The following is a 10,444-nucleotide window of genomic DNA, read 5'->3' as shown; positions in this document are numbered from 1 at the left end:
AAGTGTTAAATACAACACCCAGATGTTTTATTTATGAAGTTTTTATTTTAAACATTTTTTTTATTAGCCTTGATGTTGTCAGACCAAAGCAATCATCACGTGACTTTGGAGGCCCCTCTCCCTGTTCTTATTCATGTGTACAATGTATGAGAGTTTTCATGTCTCTTCATTCTTCAGACTGATAATCACAGAAACATGGTCTTTATGCCTTTTTTTTTGGCTAAATTGCTACTTACCTACTGATGAAGATCAGGTACCTTCCCTCTTCTGGTCCCAAACTGGAAATGCAGCTACTTTAAAACGTGCACGTTTGAATTCATTTGCTGACTGGAGTGGTCAAATCTCTCCACCTCTAGTCTGAAGATACCCTCTTGGTTGGAATTAAATTTTAAAAATCTGATGATCTCTGTAGACTCTTAGAGGCTTGATGATGATGGTGTTGGGGAAAATAAGAATTACAGTAAAATCCTGCCCGGCGACTCAAAGGTCACCGTGACCTGCAGCACAGATCACTGTGGGAAACAATTTTTGTGATGAAAAGGCAGCCTTTCAATACTCCTGTTACTACCAGATATATATGATAAACATTAAGGTTATTGTCTGATTGGAACATGAAACAACTCATGTCTCTATTAGTAACATCATAGTTACATTTATGTGCTGTTAGAAGAGAGTATGTTGATTTTTATCAGGCTTTCCTTGTTTTGATTTGTGGCTGTTACCGATTTTTCATATGTGGAAATATACCTACCTCTTCTGTTGGAAAGAACAGTTAAAATTAAATAAATTTTAATTAAAAAATCAAGGAGTCCTCTAATGTAGATTTTAATATTAACTTTCAAATTCACTAACACTGTTTTGTGTTTTTTTACAAGTAGTGTCCAGCAAGCTTCTCTGTGAAACTATCCTTCTCCTTTAACGTGTTTAATTTTGGAGTGACTTTTCTTGTGACAAAGTTGCAAGATCTTATCTGTAACTAGATATGAAGTGTAAACCCATTTTGGTGCAATATTCTTGACTCCTTGGTGCTAAAGATCATTAAATTCAGTGCTTGATTGTTACAAAGTGTTAATTGCTAAGACATAAGATGAACACGAAAGTGAGAGTAGCCAGAATCAGAAAATGAAATTTGCTGTTTACAAAGGAAGTGTTTCATGTAATATAAAAAAACAACTGGAAATTCACTAGGAAAGAACTTGCACCCTGTCCTATTACATAGGTTAAATTGCTAGTGGGTATCGCACAGGGATCGTTCGAGAAAATGTGACCAAAAAAAAAAAAAAAGGCATGAATATTTCTAAGTATAAGTATCTTTAACATGTCAAAACTGCATGTGCAGGATGTAATGCTGTTTGTGCAGAGTATTTCAGAATATTTTGTAAACCAGAAAATATTTATTGTGCATTAAAATTACACTCTTTCCCCCCAAGGCATGCAGACATGAGAATTACAGACAATTTGCCGCGTATATAATAGTTTGGTCTAAGAGGATTCAACACTTTTGTTTTTGCTGCTCAGTGTGTAATGACTAGAGATGTGTAAATCTTTGTGAGCTTTCTGTACTGGTTCCCCAGAGCTACTCCTTCCCTGCTACCTGATTTCAGCACAATAAATATACTACTGCTGTGGGAAAAATGATTTTTTTTTTTTGGTTAATCAGTTGATTATAATGTAAATTACCTGCTAGATATTTATTTATTTGATTCAGTTGTTAATATTCTAAATTCTCCCCTGCTGCCAATTTCTAATGAAAAGAAATGAAACTAGAACTTGGGTGTCAACAATTTCTGGTAAAAAGCTTATTCCTTTATGGTAGCGTATTTTTACTTTAAAACTTAGCTGTCTTTGGAAGAACTTTTGGCTCCAGACATAAAACATATCATTTTCTTCTGAATTCGTACATTTGTCACTTTAAACGTAAGCCTTTTTTTTTTCACTTTTTATTTTATATCGGAGTAGAGTTGATTAACAATGTGTTAGTTTCAGGTGAACGGCACAGTGATTCAGTGATACATAATACGTGTATCTATTCTTTTTCAGATTCTTTTCCCATTTAGGTTGTTACATAATATTGAGCAGAGTTCCCTGTGCTGTACAATAGGTCTTTGTCGGTTGTCCATTTAAAATATAGCAGTGTGTACATGTTAACATTTTTGTGCTGTGCTTTTTTTTGTTCCAAAACTAAATTGGGGAGCCCTCCTGTTCTGATATTTAAACCCTTCAATCCTTACTATACTTCAAGTTTCTTTACCAAAGATGATTTTAAGATGTGATAAATGTAGCCTTTTCTGGTAGCCTTCATAATTTCTCTATCACCCCACTAAATATGCATGCCTCATATGTAAAAATCAGTGAAGGAGGATTGCATCCTCTTTTTGGTAAAACTTTGTCACCAACTAAAGAAACGTTTTCCTATTGTAGAAAATAGGGAATTTATGAAATACTCGCATCGACTAGAAATAGCTGAGGCACGTTAGCAGCGCGTTTTCCAATAGCATCGACAACTGTGGCTCTGCCTTTTTCCCTTTTCTGTGTTACTCTTGGCTCCATTTTGCTGTTGGATGCTGCCTGGTGACTAGTTTCAGTTTTAGCATTATTAATTTAGTCATTCTCTTTTTCTCTCTTTCCACACACACTCTGAGGCATTCAGAATTTTTTCCGTATGGATTATTATATTCACATTTCAGAACATGGAATCTAGCAATGCTTTGTTATTTATCAGGAATATTTTAATTTACAGACTTGCTCCATATAGGGATACACTGTAAATAAGAAAGAGAACCTAGAGATGGAGGTGATTTTTGCTGTTGTATCCATTTGATAATATAATTCAAGCATTATATATTGACCGTGGGGCACTGCTTTTGAATCTCACCTTCATAAGAATGTGACAGCACGCTGAGCTGTTCACAGCCTCTCAGCTTTCCTTGTTATAGCCTTAATTTCAGCCAGCCCTTATTCGTAGCACTGTCCTTACTGAGAAAAAGATGACTACAGATGTACAGGATGGAAGTGGCATGCTCCGTACAGTACTGGGTGACTCAGACTTAGGATCCTGCTGGATGGTAAATAGGGTCAGAGCGCTGAGGGGCACCGAGATGCTGAGCTAGCTGCACAGGCGCCCAGCATCTGAGCAGTAAACGCAAAACCTGCTTAATGAGATTGGTCACCTGCCACTCAGCATGTAAGCAATTTTGACAGGTAACCTTGGAAAGCAAGTCCTTAATAGTGTATTTTAGAATCCATCCTTAATCTTAGGTATTTTAGACAGAGGACCGCTGAACCAGAAGAATCATTGTGAAAAGGGAGAGATGTAGAAACATTTCTCTTGTTTCAAAACACTACAAGTCACACGAGTATTTTTCAAGTCGGTTTTCCTGATATAAATTACAGAGGGAAGGCACGGCCATGAACTGAAAGGCACAGATTTTTTTTTTTTAAGTTTTTAAAATAGGAGGAGGTAACAACTATATTCCTGAAGGTGACTCAGAGGTCTAAATTAAAGGTTATAATTGATATGCAGAACACATACCAGATGAAGACTGAGGTTTTGGAATATGTCACTAAAAGAGCATTGTGACATATTAAGAGATGGTAATAGCTGTGTTTAAATGGTGATTAATTACCAGGAATTTTAGGTGGGCAAGGGGTGATCTGAATTATCTCTTGGTGTTCTTTTAGACTTGTAGGTCTAAGTTTTGCTGAATCCTTTGAGAAATTAAACATTTTTCTACCTGTTAAAAAAAAAAAAGCCCAGAACTTAGGTCTCCTTTTTTCTTTATCTTTTTCATTTTACCACATAAAGACATGTTTACATGTCCACATGTGAACAAATTTTCCTCCCCACCTTTATGCCTGGTCTTAAATTGAAAATTCAACTAGAATTTTTTTATTTTCCCCATTCTCATAGGTGAGGTTTTCCCAGCGAAAGTGACGTTAAAGCAGTTATCTCCTTTAAGAATAAATGCATGCTGAAACAAATCACTTGATATCTGTCTACCTAATTATAATAATCTAATGCAGCTATCAGAAGGTCATGTTGTAATTGAACATCTGCACAAAGGATATGTCCCAGTTAAAAGCCACTGTAAGACTAAAAACTCTTGGAAGTTTTAAATAATACAGCCATCTCTAAAAAGATAGTGTCTTGAAATTCTTGGATATCCCACTTTAAATACAAGACTGTGGGCTGTAAAGAGTGTCTGTCAGCCCACAGGAGTGTTCCGTATCTGCTGTCAGGCTCCACGTATCCCTGAATCCCTTTTCTGCAATTTTAGAGAAGCCGGTTAGGTGGTTCCTTTCCTCAGTTTAAGTTTTTTTTCTTTGAATTTGCCACGAGGTGAAAGGCAAGCATCCAGTTGAGATTCCTTCTTTGTCATCCCTGATGCATCAAGTTTAAACTGAGTTTCTCCTCCCTGTGAGGAAGCTATCCTAAGAACCAGTCTTTCAAGAATAATGATTACCAAGCTATTTGGTAATGAGAGGGTGGGTAGCTTATGAGTCTTGCACAGTATTATGTTAGTGACATTCACACCTCACCTTTGAATATGACTTGTGTTCTAATTTCACTAATAAATCTGGGAATCAATTACAACTTTAAATTTTTTCTAAGCAGATTATACACACACACACACATACATACATACATATGGGGAGAGAGAGAGAGAGGGTTTATCAACTGTAAACATAAGGTTGGATTTCAAATATTTTCCGAGTTCAGTTCTCATAGTGAAAATTTCATAAAGATGTTACATGGTCACATCAAAGCTATATTTATTCAACAACATTTACATGTTTTCATTGGGCTTGAATTATTACTGCCAGCCCTTGTAAAAGTGGTATCTGGTCTTTTTTGCCAGGACAAAAAAAGGAGTATGGGAGCTTGTGAGGCAAAAGTGCAGCCAGGTGACTTGGGGGAACAAATTTCTAACTTAGAGGTGAGATTTGGAGTTTACATCCTAGAGTCTTCCCTACATATTGACTACTTCAGAAATCCAGCCCCATCTTTAGGTTAGTGTGCTAGATGTTTACTGGCTCTCTGAATCCATTCCTAACCCTTTGAAATGTTCTTCCTCCTTCCCTCTCCTGGTGTTACAGTCTGGAGGACTACAAATTACATTTCTCAGACTCACAAATTTAGGTTTTGTCAGTGTGAGGCACTCATGACATTTTTGGAAGGCAGAATTTGGAGGTGGATGCCATCCTTCTGTAATAATGCAGTCATATAAATAGACTCCTTATAGACATAAATAAGTGTTGGCAACAGCTGAACTACGTGTTCTACTATCTTGGCACCAACTTTGTGAAGGCAGGACGTGGTAATGGTGATAGCAATCATGGCAGATGTGGTCATGTGAATTTGAGGTCAAAGGCTTAGGGAGTGGCCTCCTGACTTTTATTCCTCCAAGTTACCAGTAATCGTATAAGCATCTAATCCTTTGAATTAAAGCTCTTTCTGCTTGAAATACCTTGAGTGGTATCAATTTCATGCAGTGAACCTTACCTAATTAAGTATTCAGCACCAGAATGTAATCAGGAAATGGACTGCCTAAGGTAAGAATATGGAATTGGTTATCTGACCTAGCTGAGTTTACAGGCAGTGACAACTTCATGACCAGCGGGAAACAAGATACTGTTTTCCATGAAGCAAATAGCTGACTTTTTCACCTATGGTCACCTAGAACGAAATAACTATTGAAAGCAAGGTCTTCGGCAGACTGAGTAGCTGCAGCATTGAACTATTATGATAGAAATGAGGAACATAAAGACTTGAGTGAGACGGCTACTTCTGATCGTCCTGCAGAGCTTACAGAAAGAAAATCAGCTCATTCTTTGCTGCCCTAAGAGGCCCCCTCGTATCTTGCAGCGACAGATCTGAAACATCTTAAAATGAGATCCAAAGGGTGATCCAAAGCGGGCTGCAGAATTACCACTGAAGTTCACAGCCGCAATAAGTGAAAGCTGTGGTATTAACTGGGAAAGAGTGGGACCCGAAGAATTGGAATGGGGACATTTGGATGGGTTTGGATGAATCTGAGAACCTGAATCTCTAAATCCCACTGAATATTTCTAGCCAAGAGAAGCGGCACTTTCTTTCTTGTCAGATATTAGTCCTTTGCTGCTTGAGATCCTGTAAGGACTTCAACCAAGGTAGCTACCTTCCAAAGCAACGCTGATCTTCCTTGTGTCTGCTTTCTGGTCTTTCAGTGTCATCAGATCTATAAGGGGAATTAGATCACGGCATGCCCCAGGGGGAAAAATACAGAATCCATCCTGGGAAGATACAGCTTAGAATTATAGGATTTGGCTAATTTTCCCCTCCAGAAATGTGTAAGAATTGATTCTATGAGTGCAAAGCAAGCAGAAAGAAACATATCTTTGGGTTGGACTGAAATTATTTTTAAAAAATTGTTTAGGGACTGAAATTATTAATATAGTTTCACTTACCAGAAATTCTTAATTTGAGGACACAGCTCAACAGTGAGGAGTAGCTTTAATGATCTGTCAACTGTTTAACATGGAATCAGGAAAACCTGGAATCACTGATGGCCTACATCAAAGTGAGACATATGTTAGAAATTCATTGCAATAATGGAGGAGAGAAACCAAAGGCTTAGGGCATTAGGAATGCTGGAGATTATTTATCATGTGCAGCCCACTTGGTAACTCTCTCGCTGTATGTGAGAAATACATTGGTAAATGCACATTGGTGATCTGTCCTTGAAAGCTTCCGTAGTGGCTATGTTCTGTAGGCTGTGTATTGTAAGGAGGAAAACTTTACCCTCTTAGGTTGGTGGCTGAGACCTGTGAATTAAACTGATAAAAGACAGATCAGCAGGAGAAAAGGTTTATAGCTTTTGTTGTTAATATTTTAAATTTTACATGCATAGGTGAAGAAGTGAAAAACCCAAAGGAGTGGTTATACTTGAGGGTTATATACCATGTTAACAAAAGGAAATAAATTGTGGAGAAGTGACTAGACAAAGGAAAGGGAGTCTGGGCTTCTAGGGCTGATACATTGTGGGAACGTAACTAGGAGACATACGGGGGAAACTCGTGGTAGATAAGGGTTATTTCATAAGGTTTTCTTACGCAGACTCATCTCTGTGCCTTCTCTGTTTTCAGGGATAAGAGTTGTTCTCCTTTTCCTGATACAGGAGAGGAGGGGGCAGCTTCACAAGGGAAATTGATGCCCTGCTGTTAGGCAGTCAGAGGGAGGGCAGAGAGCTCTTCCCTGTGTCTGCTTTTCCTCAGTTGCCTTCAGCTCAAAATAATCTTTATGTCAAAGTGGCGTATTTTGGGGTGACGTATTCTGATCCCCCTCAGGATGATGAAGGAGGGAAGGTGCTGTCCCTGAAATGCATTCCCTGACTTCAGTAGGAATGATGGTATTGCAGATTGCCAAAGGCCAAATGCCAGTACTTAAATGCCAGAAACAAAGTGGACATGGTTACGGTAATGGGCAGCTGAGTCTGAGCACTTACTATTACTATCGGCCCCGCCATGTGGCTTTCTGGATCTTAGTTCCCCGACCAGGGATCAAACCTGTGCCCCCCTGCAGTGGAAGCGCAGAGTCTTAACCCCTGGACCTCCAGGGAATTCCCCTCAGTGGTTATTAAAATGGCTTTATCCATGAGTATCTATGGTGGCAGCTAATGTATTATGATGTCCCTAGGACTGAAATAGATAGGCAACCTACTTGATTTCTATTCTGCACTCTAAAGTTAGTGAACACAGGCATGGCTTGAGTCACACAATAGAGTCCCCTCACCAATTTTCGTTCCTGAGTCAGTTCATAGACCCCGAGCTTCCTAAATGAAGGGAATGTTGGATCCCCTTGAGAAAATTCCCTGTGACGTTGTCACAAGTATGCACTGTAAATTCTACTAGCCTTTGCCAAAAGGGAAGGGTAATAAGCAGACTTTGGGTGAATTACTGGGGCACTGAGTAGATGCTGATCACTGGGCAGCCAAATTGCAACTGTGACCGTCAGTCCAAACAGGGGCGTAAGGAGGCCAGGTGATAAGTGTAACTTTGGCCTGAGTCCATCTCACCAGTGGCCCTGAGGATCCCCAAACCTATCCTCTCTGGTTCCTGAACGTATAGCAGATTAGTCATTCTCAGTCTTTGGCTGAATCTCGACGTTGGTTCCCCGTCTCATGGAATGAGGGCTAATACGTATTAAAGGCCCAAGTCAAAGCCCCTAAAATATCCCCTCCTTCTTGAAACAGTGGACCAAAAGCAGTGCCACATTTCTAGGTGAATGTTGGAGGTGCACGCCAGCATCACAGGCATGAAGGTTCAGGAGTGATGATTTTTATCGTACACCCATTTAACTCTCCTCTTTGACCTGACCAGAAATCGGAGAGTCTTGGAGAATGACAGTGGATTATCATCAACTACGTCACGTAAGTGGGAGTTCAATGGCTGTTCTAGACGTAGTCAGTTAACTGAAGCAAATCAGTGTAATTCTGGCATCTGATATTTAGCTATTAATCTCTTAAATGTCTTTCTTCTCCTTTCCAATACAGAGATAACAAAAGTAGTTTCTTTCCCCTTTATTCCTTTGTGATCTTACTGCAGGAGAGTGTCAATTATCCAGTATCCTGTAGGAATCTAGGAACCCTGTTTGTCTCATCATGCCATAAGATATTGCTTTGGTCCATCACACTATTAGATATGGTGAGTAGGAGGTAGAGAGTACCATGATTCCTTGGTGAGGAACAGGTGTGCCCAAGGGTGGTGGGGGAGGGAGGCATGTAAATTCAACGGCCATGACATCAATAGTTTGGGGCAGGCCAGTGGTCTGTAGCAGGTTGAGAGTTTTCCTCCTCAGTGAAAGACAATTGCTATACTTTGTTACCCATCACTGTTAAAAAGAGGTGAATTTCTTTGATTGGTAAACTTCACTGGACCTTTGAAACAACATACATACAGTTGAGGGGCTGCTCTGACCCACTCATCAAGCAACCCATCAGGCTGCCAGTTCTGAATGGATCCAGAGGAAGAGACGGCTTTGTTCCTACTATGGACTGCAGTGCAAGTTACTCTGCTGTTTCAGCCTGAAGATCCAACAGATCAAATGGTTCTTGAAAAATCTGACAGAAAGCAGTCCTATAGGGGCCTCTAGTCAGCCTTGATTTAGAATTACAGTGCAGTCCTCTTGGGTTTTAGAGCAAAGCCACAACCTAGTCTCCAAATAACTCCTCTTTTAAGAAACAGATCCTGGACCACTTTTGGACCATGGCAGAAATTTGTGTATCTGATCACAGACTATCACATGATCATGTAAGCAGAGCTGCCTGTCATGGACTGGGTGTTATCTGATTCACCATGTCATTAAGGCATGCACAGAAGCATCCTTTCATCACGTGGAAGGTTATGAAGCCACAGGTAAGTGGCATGGGCAGTGCCTCAGACTACCACTGCATCATTCCTGCTGCACTGTCACTTTTCCCTCAACCCACACGTTTGACCTCTTGAAAGTTCCTTTGAAGTGTAGGTCGATTGTGTTTGCACACCTCTGATCCCTTCTGCCTTGTTTTGTGTCCTAGGACACTGCATCACTTTGTCTCCCTTGTCAGCTGGCTTCCAGTTGGTTCCAATCAATAGGAGATCGATACGTGGGTGGATGGATGGATAGAGTGGGTAGAACATTTGTTCCATGCTTCCTCCCTGCTTGGGTGTTACATCTCTGGCCCTAGCTACTCTCTCCACAGCCACAGCTACTGCTGGCAAGTCTCTTACCATAGTTTTAATTCTCACGGAGCTCCAGGAGCACTGTTTTCTTCTCTTGTTTCTTCACGTCTAGGGGTGATAGTAACATCATACCCTTGCTAATGTCTGGGTACCCCACCATCCTTTGTTCCTTTAACCTTGCCTACACCTCTATAAACAATCTCTTTATTAAAGGCTCTTCATTTAAACCATCTGGGATAAGTTTTAATTTATGCTGGAACCCTGATTGAGAAACTGAAAAAGAGAATAACTGAGCCTGGTTACAAACTATAACACATAATATATGCAAACAAGCTGGAAGTGCACAGTGGCAGTGTTACAGCTTCATTTAGGACTGGCCCTGAAAGATGTGTGGCAGGAAAATCCTCCCCATGAAAGGACTTTGGGCAGTACATCTGGTTGTCCACTGTTCCTAGAAATTACCAAAATTATGAATTTACATTGGCTTTTGGGTAGTTGATAAAGGTTTGGCCAGGTGTTCAGTAACTTGTAAGGAGTACAATTGAGGATTGATGACAAGAAGTGCTGAGAAGCTCTGAGTGTGACATCATTTGTGTTCTCTAAATGCTTACCAAAGGCACCCACTGTAAAAGAGGTTCTCAATAAACAGAGGGACAGGGTGACCTGGATGTTCTATGGATATTAGCCTCTTTTCCTAGCCACCCTATATTTGCTCACTGGGCTCGTAAACAAAACGAGCAAGGTG

The sequence above is a fragment of the Grampus griseus genome (assembly GCF_964374135.1).
Source record: "Grampus griseus genome assembly, chromosome: 13".
Lineage (NCBI taxonomy): Eukaryota > Metazoa > Chordata > Mammalia > Artiodactyla > Delphinidae > Grampus > Grampus griseus.
This window is presented reverse-complemented; position numbering follows the sequence as displayed.